General features: G+C 28.7%; 1 long non-coding RNA gene across 1 annotated transcript; it reads right to left on the bottom strand.

Moving 5' to 3' along the window:
- Positions 1-2353: 2353 nt before the first annotated feature.
- On the bottom strand, positions 2354-16062 carry LOC111627731. The gene is made up of 3 exons (XR_002757053.1): positions 15751-16062; positions 8674-8990; positions 2354-2582 (listed from the first exon to the last, which is right to left on the bottom strand). It is a non-coding gene; the product is annotated as an uncharacterized LOC111627731 (long non-coding RNA).
- Positions 16063-16464: the final 402 nt, after the last annotated feature.

The following is a 16464-nucleotide window of genomic DNA, read 5'->3' on the forward strand; positions in this document are numbered from 1 at the left end:
AATTAGAGGCTTATTTTAAAATGCACTCAAACCTCGGTTTTTGAACTTAATTCGTTCCTAAAAGTTGTTCGAAAACCGATTTTCTCTAAAACCGAAACAAATTTTTCCATAAAAAACAATACAAAATTAAATTATTTTATATTGTTTCCAAAACAAAACAAAGCTTTTTCTTAAACCTTTTTACCTGTATTTCATGCATAAAAATGCCTACAAATGCAATATATTATAAATAATATAATATTATCTATATCTACATCTATTCTTTGTACTGTATACTGTATATTAAAAGCAAAATGTTCTGTCAGCGCTAACCAAAACTGAAACCGAAACTAACACTTTATAAAAAGTGCTATAAATACAGTAGAGACTTAACTCTGACTGCATGGATGAAATACTGCATAACCAAATCTATCAAACGGACAATAAGTACACACATTCCGAAATATTATGTTTTAATTATTTAATTTTAATTTTAATTTTAATTAATTAATTTTAATTTTATTTATAATTTTAGTTTAGTTTCAGTTTAAAGGCCAGAGTTTTAATTATTATTTTTAGTTTTAATTAACTGGCTATCTAACACTAATAAATATTAAATATTAATATTATAATATTAAGCAACGTCATCGATGATTCGTATCGTTACGTCTAATAACGCGAAGTGATCTCGGCGCCACTAACTTCTGGATCGATTGTCTTGTCGTTGATTGGTCGGACCGTCGACTTTCTTTAACATAGGAAGTAGCCTATAGGGAGTTGACCATTTGTGTTTCTTTAATCTGTGGTCGGCTTTTGCCGAGTAGCTTGTTCGGAAACTGGAGTAAAAAGCAGTTCAAAAATTTGTTCGTGAATCGAATTGTTCGAAAAGCGAAGCGTTCGAAACCCGAGGTTTGACTGTATTTGAAAATGAAACATTTTCATATCTACAAAGAACGAATAAATCTGTTTGTTTTTGAGTTATCTCAGGTTGCATTCAATGTGTTAAAACTGTTAATCTAGCTTAAAAGATTTAAATAAGGAAAATAGTGGAAGATCCCGTTAAAATATGACTCTTTCCTCGAAAAAGGAAACGCTACAAAGCAATTGTGATAATAGTTCCTTGTAAATCTGACTCCCAGTTACTGGAAAATTGATGGCTCACCGATGGTCGTATTCACAACCAAGGATCAAAGGTTAGTTAGAAGTTAACCATGTACTTTATTTTTAGTATGTGAATGCTTATTGGTTAACTTTTAACTCTTGATCCTTGGTTGTGAATAAGGACACAAGACAGATGCACTATACTTCTCGTGCCCATATTCGTAACCAATGTTTTTATTCTTTCCATCCACATTTTCTAATGAGAACCATTTGCTTTTATAAGGCCTAATATAATTGTGCAATATTATAATATTTCATTTCAGAATAGATTAAGCAAAGTTATCATGTCATAAAACACTGTATTCTTATATTAAATTGAAACTTTTTGGGGATCTGTCCCGGATATGAGGGGTCCTGTCCCTCACGCCCCGGCCGCCCAACCGTGGGTCTAGTTGAACTCATGATGGACAAAAAAATGACTTGATAATTTTAAAGTAAAATGCTATCTTACATTACATATCTAAAAATATAAATATGAAGCCGGACTTAATTTTTATTCGATAAAATAAATTTTCGAATATTAGAATTATTTATATAGTTTTAGTTGGTAAAACAAAATATAATAAATTCATCATACGCAATAATAAAAGTAAGTAATTACTTTTAACTGATTCCTTTAATATTTATTTATATAAAATAAGAAATAAACATAAATTTAAATAAGATTGTTTTTATTAAATGAAAAAAATTACACTTTAATATTGATATCAGTATGATAATTTTCATTTGATTTACTACAAGAAGAATTAATACAGTTTTTAAATTTTAAATTAAGTTACTTAACAATATTACAAGACGAATTTAGAAGGATAGAGTGTATGGACTAATAATCCTATCAGCCCAAAACAATGAGGAAAACATAAAATAAGCAAAATAATCTTCACAGTATTAAACTCTATCAAATTAAACTCATCTCTTTATGAGATTATTCTTTCAGAGAACTTTAGATTTACTTACAGGTTGAATCACTTAATGAATAAAAAACACGAATATGACTTTTTCTAAAATTTACATTATAAAATATTATATATTACATTAATAATTCTGATTTTTTAAAACAGTATTTCAAAATACTTTTTAAAAATAAATTTATATACAATTGTAGATAATTAAATACACCAAAATGGAATAATAATTAACATGTAAAAATAATTAATATTTAAATTTAACTTTTTATAATAATTATTAATATTAATAATTATTATAAAATTAATAATAATTATTAATTATTAATTTATATTATTGTGATAATAATAAGTGAAGCTGCATTAGTAAGATAGTATTTTGTTTGTTTCAATGTTATTTACTATCATTCCATTCTTCACTTTTTCATAACATTTTTCACATTCATAACATTCTTCACTTTTTCAACCATTTCAAATCCATCACATTCCAAAATAGATCTTGATAATGAGATCAATTCACAACAATGAAAGCTTTTCCTAAATATATAAAAATAATTTATTAGTATTTTATTAAACATACAATAATATTTCTTTAATGTTATTAATATCTTATGCTGTCAAGTGTCAATACATCTTTTTAATATTTAATTATTTCTGTAATCATTATAATATTAAATTGCTAAATAAAAAAATATATAAAGATAAAATAAAATAAATTTACTACAGTATAGAATTTTAACAGTTTTTTAGATAAATTAATCTCTTTAATGATATTTCTTTGTTTACAAATTACATATAATAGAATATCAAGTACTGTATAATTTATTTTGTTTGAATGAGAAAAATAAAAATTAATTTTTTGTACCATATATAAATATCTGTTTTCGAACGTAATTCGTTCCTAAAAGTTCTTCGAAAACCGATTTGTTCTAAAATCGGAACAGATTCTCCCATAAGAAACAATATAAAATGGATTAATCTGTTCCTGACCCCAAGCAAAGTTTTTTAAGCTGTATTTCATGCATGTTTACAAATGCTTATTATATATATATAGTGAAAGCAAAATATTCCATCACCGTCAACCGAAACCGAAACTAACACTTTATAAAGAAGTGCTATAGACTCAATTCCGACTGCCAATATGAAATACAGTATAACTAAACCAATCAAAACGAATAACAGGAAGTAGGCTACTTTATTCACCCTTTCCGAAACATGTTTCAATTGATTATAAATTCCCATTGTCGTTCGTCTGTCCGTCTTTCCTTAATCTCGAAAATGGAGATAGATGAAATTCAAGAACAGATATGGAAACCTTAGAGGCAGGAGGTTCTGATTAACTATATAAGAACTTCCAATGCGAACCGGAAGACACGTTATTTCAATTCAAATCTTTTCCCCTGAAAGCAGTTAATAGAAGTTATCAATAATAGAAAGCAGTTAATAGGCACAACTCTATTGTTAAAGGAAAAGCATGATAATACAGGGGCAAGACATTACTAATTTGAGGTGGCGAGCATATATTTTAAATTAAATAAATTAAAAATATGATTAAAAATTTCAGCCCGGTATTGTGACGATGCCACAATAAAAATTACTGGTTTTAATTTAAATTTAAATTAATTTCTTTATTTTATTTTTAATGTTAGTTTCAGTTTTGGTGTAAAGATCCGAGTTTTATTTATTATTTTATTATTTTAGTCTTAATTAACTGGCTATCCAGTATTAATAAATATTAAATATTAATACTGTATTATAATATATAATATTATATTAAATTATCTTTGCGTTGTTACTATGTAAAAAGTAGCTAACTACACAAATCAATAAAATTTGTTACATTTAAAATTGATCACGTTATTGGCCGTTAGCTGATTGTCGGGTAGACTCGGTCAACACTACATACTCTGACGTATGTGGGAAATTTTTGTGATGTATGTATTGCGTCTGATTATGCAATCTTGACAACTTAAAATGATTCATTTTAGTTATAAGCAAACATGAATTTCATTAACTTAGGCAATTCACATAATCATTTTTATTTCCTTTATTAGGAATTAAATCATCACAGTTGAAAAATGTTGCCTTGTTTACTGTTTTAGATCATACAATTTTTTTACATTTCAAATACAGTTTCATAAAAGCTTCATGACATGTTACAAAATTAGAAGAGTTAAATTATTTTAAGAATAACTGATAACTACACAATAAAGAAATATATTAAAATTTTTTTAAAAATAAAATACTGTATTAACGATACAAGTCTTGAATATTTTATTAAATAAAATTTCTATATTCTTTCATATATATTTTTTTCATATAGTCAATATTTAAATGACTCGGTCAACACTACATACTCTGTCTAATTCTGTCTAAAAGCTTAATTTTAAGAGCTTTGATTATAGATCTGTTTAATTATCTTTCTCATTTATACAGGCTGTATTCATACATTTTTAGATATAAAAGAATAAGTTATATAGCAATATATGTAAATTACATATAGCTTACTACATATACAGTATATAGTATCAAAGTATGTACTGTACACTATATAAAGTTGAATACTCATATCAGAGTAAGCTACAATTTTATGTAAGTATAGTTAAGTTAAAACTACAATTTCGATCTGTACTATACTGTACTCAGTGCCTGATTAGCCTATCGAATAGGCTGACTACGCTGTAGCGTAGGGCGTACGAGTTTTCGCTTAATCTTTTTTTGGTCTGTTAAAAATGATGTGTTGATAAAGAAGTGGAGAGGTTATGTTTTCAACAGTTTACCAGAACTAATTCCACTAAAATTGGTAATTTATTATTACAAAACTATAAATAATGGAATTACGTCTTTATTTACCAGTTGTGCATATTTGTAATTACGTATAACAAATAAATTTAAGAATATTATTAAAAATTAGAAATAATTTATTTTTAAACTGTTCAATAAACTAAACAGCTGCATAAGAGTCATTAGCTGTATATCATCTGGTTCATCCATTACATCAGTGGTGCCGAAACTTTTCGAATGGCAGACCAAACTGTGCATAAGTAATAGGCGGGTTACAAATATTTTATATATTTCATATATACAAAAAATAAAAATATAAATGAAATAAAATAAACCTATTTCTATCACTTATAAGTGAGATGTCAAATATGTTCGCTGGCTGGATTTGATCTGGGACACTAATGGATTATACAATATCTCGAGCGGTCAAATGTGAAATTAAAGAGATTAGTGTTTTCTAATATTTTTAATAATATAAAAAATAATAATGTAACTAAGAGACGATGTGTTCATGTTTATTTCTTACTTAAATGTCAAATTGGTTTTAGGTTATGTTAGGCTAAACCAGTGGTTCTCAACCGGTGTGTCACGAAATTTTCTCATAGAAGAATAACAACATTTAAAAAAAATCATTTTAAAATGAAAAGTTTAGTCTACTTTTTAGTATTATTTGTAGGCTATATTTTTTATATAAAAAACTGCAATCCTTAAAGTTACATTTCGTTTATTATATATAAGACGATGCGATGCTGGTTCGTCGGTGTGCCACTGGCTCAAAAGTTGAGAGCCATTGAGTCAAGAGTTAATACTATATTAGGAAGTTTTGAATGCTTTACATTTTTATCTACTAAATATTGAATGTATTCACCCTTCTGTTCGATAACCATACATCACCTGACCGGTAGTTTTATAATTCCATCTGTGTAGAATTGGATGGGTTTCTGATTGAAGAAATTATTGATGTGATTTTTGATACCTTCTAAAGATTGAAATTCTATGTCATTTAAATTATTCTGCAATGAATGAAAAAGATGATAGTCTGAGGGAGCAATATCTGGAGAATATGCATGGTGACTCAAAACATCCCAGTTAAAGTCTAGAAGTTCTTGGCGCATGTTTAACGATATGCGTAGCCTCGCATTATTATGATGGAATACCACTCCCCGTCGATTTGAAAGTTCCGGATGCTTTTTATGCATTGCAGCCTTTAGTTCATCCAGTTGGAGACAATATTTATTGGAATTAATCGTTTGGTTGTTGGGTTAAGCTCATAATAAAAACCCCTTTCCAATCCCTCCAAACTGAAATCATTACTTTTCTGGGATACAAACCAGCTTTAGGTTGTGGCACTGGAGGATTACCTGCTTACTCCAAGATCTCTTGCATTAAATGTTGTAAGCAATTCATTTTTCATTTCCAGTTATTAATCGCTTTAAAAAAGGATCATCTTCATTGCGTTTTAAAGGTGAATCACAAACAGAAACACACTCAATAAAGTTTCGTTCACTTAACTGATGAGGAACCAAAACATCATAACGGGAAGTGTATCCAAGGCTAGCCAAATGTCTGACAACAATGTTTAGGATATTTTTAAGATGTCGCTATCTCTCGTGTTGTGTTATGCCGATCAATTTGAATTAAAGTTGTTATCAGAGCTGTGGAGTCGCGTAAAAATCTACCGACTCCAACTCCGACTCCGACTTTTCCTTACCATCCGACTCCGACTCCGACTCCGTTTCATATACGTAACAAGTTGGTAAGTAAAAAGGGAGTCGGAGTCGACGGATTTTTTGACAACTCCGACTCCACAGCCCTGGTTGTTATGGACTCATCTACGGTCGAAGACCGTCCTGACCGAGGTGCATCTTCCAGAGAAAAATATGCCCTAAATTTTGAAGACCATTTCTAGCATGTTTGATCAGTTACTGCATCCTCCCCATATACAGCACATATCTTTTGAGTTTTTGTCACTTTTTTTTTTGGAAATAATAGAGCATGAGATGTCAAAAATGCACCTTCTTATCTTCCATTTTAATGTATCTTTTTCTTAAAAAATAACAGAATTTTAAAAAATAGCTGTAATTAAACTTATAAGAATGCAAATACAGTATTTGTAATGTCCACCCAAACAAGTTAAAACTTGAAAAGCACAGCAGTGGCAACACAAACGAGCGATTATGTAAATACCCAAACCGATTCAACCCGATAGCATACACTGTGTATGTTATTCGAGGATTAATGTTTTATTGTGACAAATGTTGAAAGAAAAGCATCATATTTTGTTTTTTTAATTCAAAATAATATTCTTGATGTACTGTCAACTCAGATATACTATAAGCTTTCTATAAAACTTTGTGATTTCATTGTTAGTCTATTAAACACACTCAAATTTTTCGATATTGTTTTGTTTTACATACGTTTAACATTATCTTAATTTGCGCTTGTTATTCTATGAATTAGTTCTGTAATTATTAAATATAGCCAACTAATATTTTCATGGGATAATTATCTCGTGTATGTAATGTTTATATAATATATTAATTAAATGAGACTTATATTTGATAGCTTTTATAAGTTAAAAGAGCTTTAAAAAATGCATTTTTTGTTAACAAAATGACTTATTTATAAAAGCATTTTCATAAACGATTTTGCTAACAATCATCAGTATGTTACAATAAAAATTATCATATATAGAAAAAACTTTCATTATATTAATGTTTGCTTGTCTAGTTATTGATTTTTGAAATTAATTCTAATCATTAATTCCATGGTACTGCTTACAGATCAAATCTAATATAAACTAAGGCTTAGACAACTTTCTGTGCTGCTAATCCTTGCTTTGGGTAATTGGACTTTTTCCAGCTTTGACTCTTTCCGTCTTGTGGGTAGACTACTAAGGAGGTCTTTTATTTCATATCCATCACTAGTTTAGCCCGCCTCACCACTGGGGAAACGGACAGTTTCCCCAGTGGTGGGGCGGGCTAAACTAGTTTCATCCATCATCCATGAAAATTTTGAGCTGACCCATATATGAACCCTGGTCTACCAAATAAGATGACTAGAGCATTTACATTTCGGTAATTCGGTCAGTAGTTGACTGTTATTAGTCATGTTAAAAGCCACAACTTATAAATCAGACTAAAAACATTTCAAAATCACTTCTAAATCTGGTCATATGCAATAGTGTCTCGATATACTTGTAGTGAACTGTAAAAACAATGAGTGAAAACATTCATATATTTTCCTATATCACGAGTTCACTAAAGCAAACCAAGAACTAACAAAATCGTTCTCTATACCGGATAATAACTATACGAAGAGTTCACTGTACTTTAAACATAAGAGATTCCTTTAAGAATTGAACACAGTATAACTGTAAAAAGTCTTTTTAATAAGACCAAACTAAAAATTAGCAATAAGGGCTGGATTTGATTGTTCTGTCAACAACTTAAAAGAGGTTTATAAGACAATTAAGCAAACTTGTAAAGTTCTTTTATAAAAAAAAAAAAAAAAAATTGATAACAAGCTTCTGAGTTGTTCTTGGTGTCGGCTGATTGTCTCTGTAGGAAAGACATTGAAAGTTTGCTTAATTGTCTAAAAAACCCCCCTTTAAGTAGTTATCAGAATAATGTAAAAATCTATTGTTTTTGAGTTTGTTAAAACTTAATTAAAATTAAGGAAAGAATTAATATAAGACCAAACGACGAAACGTTTTTCAAACAAAGTTTCACTTTATGATATTTAATAAAGCATATAATGTAATAATAAACTACTTAATTAATAAAGTATATTATACTGTTATTTAATAAATATAAAAATAAACTATTAATTTAAAAATGCTTACATTACTGTTACATTGCAGTGATGCTGTTACGATTTTCTTTATTTAATATAATTTCTTGTGTCGTGCAGTGCTTTAGATGGTTTTTGCTGTTCAAGTGTTGGTCATAGCATTTGTATCCAGTAAATGTCTTTCTACAAGGTTCACAAAATACATAATTTCTGGAGTATTCATCTTTAAATACAGGAATATTTGCATTTTTCAATTCTTCTTTATTTTTATGCTTTTTACTTCTCATATGTTGATAATACGGAATTGGTCCAGTAAACGATTTTTCACAAGTTGAACAACATTTATAGTTTGTAATTTGCATGGCCATTCTGAAAAAGAAAAATGTATTTAAGATTTTAAATATAGTGAATGCAACATTGTTATTGTGTTTTATTTACCAATTAATAAAATTTAAACAAGTTATCAAAACAGTTTCGAAAAATGTAAGAATTATTGAAACCATTATCATTTTAAATATCGTTATAGATTTAGTGATATTATCTGTTTTAAATTCATATTGTAATATTATGAATATACCGCATTTTCCCGAAAATAAGACCTAACCGGAAAATAAGCCCTAGCATGATTTTTTCAGAATGCTCATAATATAAACCTTACCCCTAAAATAAGCACCGATTAAGATCGTCAGCCAGGTGGTCATATTTAATACGTCCGTTGCAGCCCACGACGGACGTATTGAATTGTGAAATAAGTAGAAGATGAGCCCGGCGTTAACGCAAAAAACCGCATCTAAAATAGTGCCGTAGAATCCGAGTTCAGGGTAATCCTTAAACCTCTCCCTCTCCTCCGCTGGGAGGGGGAATTTCGAAAAATCCCTTCTTAGTGTACTGTACATTCTCACGACGTACCCTAACTGTGTACCAAATTTCAACTTTCAACTCCTGACCTTTTGGGCTCTACGCTTTTATTATTATTATCAATCCATCTGGATTATATATATAGGCCTATATATAATATTAATATATAATTATATGAATAAATATTATTATTGACATTAATACTTAAAATAAATGATAATATAAATTATAATTAAGTATTTGTGAATACTAAAGCGAACGCCTTTGGACGAGACATCACCTGAAAATAAGACCTAATGCGTCTTTTAGAGCAAAAATTAATATAAGGCCCGATCTTATTTTCGGGGAAACACAATATTTTAAATAATTTTCCAAATTTCGTTCATAGTTGGTGACAATTTTTAAATATAATATATTTAAGTTTATTATTTAATAAATTTAATGATAAATCTTATCATTGAAGCGGAGCGTTAGAGAAGCTTCTTCTATGAGACTTAAAATTCTGTTCGTTCTCGAAATCCATTCGATAGATTTTGATTAAACTTTGCCATTTTCCATTAATTACAATGAGGAATCCAAAAATGCAATAAAAATTAAGGTCCATGACTTCTTTTTCGAGATATTAGGTCGTTTTACGAGCTCGCGCGACAAAGCGATATCGTACGAATCGCGCGAATTTGTCGTGCGATGTCTCGCAGTCGCTAGCACGTCTTGGTATAGAATCGAGTTCGTTCTCAAAATTTAATGGATTGACTTTGATAAAACTTTGCCATTTTTCATTAATTGAGACGAGAAATCCAGAAATGTAATGTGGGTACATTTAAATGTAAAAAAATCCACCAACGAATCACTTAACTTTCCCGGCAACATTTAAAATTTTCCTGGCGCTTTCTGTTACGATATTTCATTTAAAAAGCTGTTTACATTTTTAATTACTATAAAATGTCAGAAAACTTAATTTTTAGGGTAGGGATGAGTTTTATAAAAAACAATAAAAAAATTGTAAGTACAGTACTAATAATGAGTAAAACCGTCACAAAGTCCAACACTATTCGAGATATGACATACTACCATCCTTTATCATCCCACCCCGTCGACCTTAAACCACGAAAATTTAATAGCATAAATCTTCATAACACACAAACCTTCCTGCAAAATTTCAGAAATTTTCGAAAACACAGAATTTATTAAGCTTCAAAGATGGTGAACAAAATCGCGCCACACGCAAACACACACGCACATTAACATCCATACATACAGAAAAAACTCCTGAATGTTTTTGTATTTCTCGACGTTTCAAAGTCCCCTAAGTCCAAAAATGTAAAAATCTTGGGGGGTCATTTTTTGACCGATCGCCCTTTGTTATCTATAACAGAGCCAGGAAAGTAAAAGCAGGAGTCCATGACTTCGTTTTCGATGTACAAAGGTATTACAGTGACAATGTCCATGCTCTCTGATGCTCGAGCGCACCTAACGAAATTTAGGCTTGGGGGTCAAAAATAAAAACAGTGTTACGTGCGCCTATAGGAAAATAGGCGGGAAAAATGAACACAACACAAGAACAAAGCAATCGAAATCGATTGGTTTGTTCAGGCCACGGGAGACACGATCTTCGATTGGTTTGTTCTTGGATCGTCTCTCTGTACCTGGCAATGCAAGGATCGTGTCTCCCGTGGCCTGCAAGCACGATGATAGCCTCTTTAGTGGCAAGTGCAAAGTTCACCTGTCCGCGTCCGTCAGGTACTGTACCAGGATCGCCTCTTCTGTGCCTAACAGGTGCAGGGATCGCCTCTTCTGTGCCTAACAGGTGCAGGGATCGCTTCTTTCCTCCCAATTCTATCGCAATTCGACAAAGTCGCGCGATGTCGTAGTAAAATTTATTACGAGTTAACTGAATTTAAATTCGAATTATTTCAAGAAATTCTAATCAGATTTTATGATTTAAATGTATATAGTTATTTAATTATACAAACTATTATTTTTAAGAATTTTAAGTTATTTTATTTTTTCAATTATAATATAGAGTGAACATTATAGCTGCAATTTTAGAGTACTGGCAAACAATGGAGTTCAAGTTTTCATTATTACAGCAGTATGAACACTTATTGAGATAATGTGTAGGTGATATTGTTATAAGTGCTTGTATTTTATTGTATTGTATTGTAAAATTTTGTATTATAAAATGTTGATAAATGTATTATGTTGTAAAGTATTAGTGAATATATCATAAATACAAACGTTACACAGTGACTTTAAACGTTCATAAGATAAGTTTATAAATGTTATACAGTAGGCCTATATGAAAAAAATTTTACAAAGTAAAATATTTAAAGCAATTATATATGAATAACACAATTCACCATCTACATCTGAATATAATCACATATTGATATAATACATTTGTAGCATTATTTTCATGAGTAGAACATAATTATTTTTCATTAAATATCATTATATTTTTCAGTTATGTATTTTATTTTTATTTCACTTAAATAATCATAAAATAATATAAAAACATCATAATAGCAAACATGATTCAAAAAAAATATACAGTATAAATTCTAATTATTGTAGATTGCGTAATGTATCAGTCAACTAGAACTTATCTGAATGAATAGTCGTTTTCATGTCACGATATCATAAGAAAATCGTGACGATCGCATATTATTCTATGAATAAAATAAATCTGAATGCATTATACTGTATTCAGAAAATTGTTGACTCAAATTAAATATATTTATGTATTTCATGTATAGCCTATAAAAATATCAGAGTAAGTTGACTATAAATATCGATTTATTGATTGTATTTAGTAGTTAGTGAAGATTAATTATAACAATATACGCTTTTTAGCCTATACTATGATTAATCAATTAAACGATCATAAATACAAACTATTTGATTATAAACATGAAAGTTTATAGGCATTGACTGCTAAAAATACTGTTTACATAAAAGTACAACCAAAAAATCACTAACCAACTTACATTTAGAAGTTGTTTGGTTTACGTTTATAACTTAATAGTGAAATATAATATTAAAGTAATATTTTAATATTATATTTCACTATTAAATTTATTAATATTTTATAACTTCAATGCACGATCATTCCTTTCAATTTCGATTATTTATGATTCTCAACGACGTTACTAAAATACAGGTTAGGATATTCATAGAAGCAACTTAATCATGAATTTGCCACTTCGGTGTTATGCAAAAAGGCATAAATATTTGACGAAATTAGTATTTATTTATACATAGATATTATTTAAAACGAGTAAAACAGAATCCATAGTAGCCGTTGATTAGCTTATTTAATTAATTTTATTTAATCTTTTAAAATTTGGAACAACATTATTTAATACAAAACGATTTACATACTATAATATATAGATGGAAGGCGAAACTAAATATGTAAAGCGTAGAGGAGGAAGCCCCGATTAACTATAGACCTATATAAACTTCCGGTGCCAACCAGAAATCTCGTTACTTCAATTCAAAATTTTCCCCTGAATGTTGCACTGATTAACATTTTCTTTTTAAATGTCCCGAACTTAATCCGATAAACGGAGGAAATGAGGTAAAGTTGTTGTCTCCAGGTCAAAAAGATACAATTAGCAAATCTAAAGCTAATCCACTACATAAATGTACAAATTAATATTGTGAGATCTGAACGGTCAGGGGAGGATCATTTTAATTAAAATAATAAGTTGGAGAAAAGAAATTAAAATAACAGAAAATAATATTTTCAACTTCAACAAGATTTTATCTAAAATCGGAGGAAACATCAGAATTTTTGAAAGGAAGTTGATTTCCTTTCCCAGGCTTACTCGGGATGACTCAAGTATTTGCATACGTTACGGAAGACCAAATAAAAGGGCCATTTCCCCTCCATTCGAGGCAGTCCGACAAAGAAAGGTTGCCATATGCAAGAGTTGATATACGGCAGAAGCAGTCCTTCGAAGGAAGTTTGCCATACAGAATAAGTCCGACATTCGATAAAAGGGCAGTCCGTCAAGGAAAGGTACCCCCGGCTAATCTCACAATATCAATCTTAAGTGCGTGTTGCAAATAATAGTATTTTACATAAACGATTGTGCCATTGCGTATTAAAATACAGATACAACACAAAATAAATAAAATATATCATTTTCTATTACTAAATATAATTTTTATTAATTTAAGAAAAATTTGTATTTAGAACTTAGACATAATAACAAATTATAATCACGCTTTGTATTAAGAATCACAAAAATATGTTCATAACATCCATTTTAAGAAGTCTTTAAAATATATACCGGTAATACAGTACATATTTTTAAAATGAATTTTATATACTGTATCTCTAACATCAAGTTAATTTTAAAAAATCTAAGTAGGGTCATATTTACACTTATATTTTAAGCCATAACATATTTAGTATCCTATAATAATAAATTTAAAGAATGTCTAGTGGATATAAACTGAATTAACAATATAATTAAAGAGGCTTCAGTGGATATGTGATATTATATAAGTTTAATTTGTAGATGTCCTACATGAATATTTTTTGAGGATAGAAAAAGGCCCTTCCTATAGTTATACTTTAAATGTAGCTTATAAATAAATTCAGCCATTGATCTGAGTTTTTACATATTTTTTATACTGATTTATCTACAATTTGTTATGATAAAAATTTTTAAGACAAAGTTCAACATTATAATATATAATCAAATATTTAAATTACTTATTTATTAAATTAATAATATGAATTAACTTTTTAAAAAATAGAAAGTTAAGTTTCTAAGAAATGTCATTTAATTCATAAAAACCACAAAACGTTCTTAAAAATCATAAATTCAAGTGTTTGTCTTATTTTCTTCTACATAACACTGAGGTAGTGTTTATTATTTAATGGTTTTCAAATGGCTTAACAACATTGTAAATAAAATCATTACTGAAAATAATTATAATTAATTTTTATTCGATTTTAGAATTTTAATTTTATTTAATATTTTAATAGAGTTTATATAATGTTTTGCTACTCCCATTTGTTTTATAAATCCATTTGATCTGTTTATAAGACACACAAGTCAAGAAACAAGTCTACTATCTAAAAATTTATTTTGATATATAAAAATTAAATATCTAGCCTTTTTCTGTTGTTATATTTATCTTTTTACTATTTATTTATATAAAATAATGGTAAGAATATTTTGTAATTAGAAAATTGCATAATATAAATGATAACGAATGTTCCATCATTCATGAAACCAATGATTGGGGTATGTTTGTCTAATCTCCTAGTTTATTATTATTTCTTTTCATTTATACCTAAACATTAAATTGATAAATTTAAATTTTTGTGAATAATTAAATAAAATTCTATATACAAACTTAATATAGCAATTTTGTTGATCATTTTTAGATGAAAAGTATATATTTTCATCATTTATATGCTATAAATATACTGTAAATAACGGTGACGTTTGATAGTAGGGAAGCTATGTTTCCATAAAAATTATAAATAAATACTGAAAATGATAAAAATAAACAGTTTATTTATTTTATTTCTACAATAGGTAGCCTACATTGACATAAAACAAAATATATAAGAACTTGTTTATGAAAATAATCGCAGAATATGTATTTATATTTTAGAAAATACAGGGAAGTGGTACTTTCACAGCGTCCATGGACTGCACGCCACTGATATTATAACATACAAAACTTGCTTACAATCAATAAGAAAACTATCGAGCTAGTCCAACTTACAGAACGTTAATTCAAAAATATATAAATGCGATAAATATTATTAAATATGTTTTTCCTTCGCACGTATTTTTGAAAGATACAGTACATTAAAACGTCACATCAGCTACCTATAAGCTAACACTGTATATATTTTAAGTAATTTCGTTAATACATGGTATTTTTAATATTTTAAAAAACAGACATCCAAAATATAAACTGTACTTAAAATATACGTAAATTATTTTATTTTCAGCTATACATTATAATTATTTATTTTTAATAGTAGGCCTATTATTAATTTATCTTATCCTGTTACCATAAAAAATTACATTTTACAGCAAAATTATTAATTACACATAAAAATACTGAATTATATTTAACTGAAATGAGTTTTTATTAATACTGTATTAACTTTAGTAAATGTACTTAAATAGTGTGAAAGTGTTTTTATACGACACGCTGTATTTCGTAAAAAGTAAACTCGTATTTTTTACTTTATCACTTGGTATTAAAATAAGTATATCAGAGAATTACTTACCTTCATTTAAACATGTAGAATTTAATAGTAAATAAGAATTGTTTTTCAGATCGGCATAGTGCATTGATAATAAGTCCATAAGCGAGTGAATTACGCTTGTGGTATGTGAACTGAGTATACAGCGCACCTAGTGTCTGAATTACGTTAATTGTTCAAGGACACTATAAGACAGCATGACGCTATTTTGGTTATTTTATTCGTCGTATTCTGCTGTCTGCTCTACCGTTACATAATATTATTGTATTTACTTATTTACTCAATTATGGTATTTGTTTAATACTTAATCATTTTTATCTTACGATATTATTTTTATTTTTTAAGTTATTGTGATATCTTACTACAAAGTTCTACTGAATTAATAAATACTTACAAGTTAGTACATCAGAAATTGTGTTTAAAGAGTACAGTACCGCCATTAGCCATTACTAGTTTTTCGCTACTACAGCTAGGTAGCAGCATTATACAGACATAGGATGCGACTATGCAGACGCGAATCAAGTAGCGAGCGACAGTTCATGCAAAGGAAAAACCTGCACAAGCGAGAAGCGAGAAATCTCGCTGGCGCGAGCGAAATTTTGGTTCTCGCAAATATCTGACAGTGTTTGATATTTATTGCGTCTCGCTTCTTCTCGCTGAATACTGCGCATGTGTCTAGACACAACTAGAAGATGGCTTATCATATCTTTCGTCTACTGTATATAGGCTATAAAAAGA

Source organism: Centruroides sculpturatus, unplaced genomic scaffold (genome assembly GCF_000671375.1).
Source record: "Centruroides sculpturatus isolate CEXI.00-Female unplaced genomic scaffold, Cexi_2.0 scaffold121, whole genome shotgun sequence".
Lineage (NCBI taxonomy): Eukaryota > Metazoa > Arthropoda > Arachnida > Scorpiones > Buthidae > Centruroides > Centruroides sculpturatus.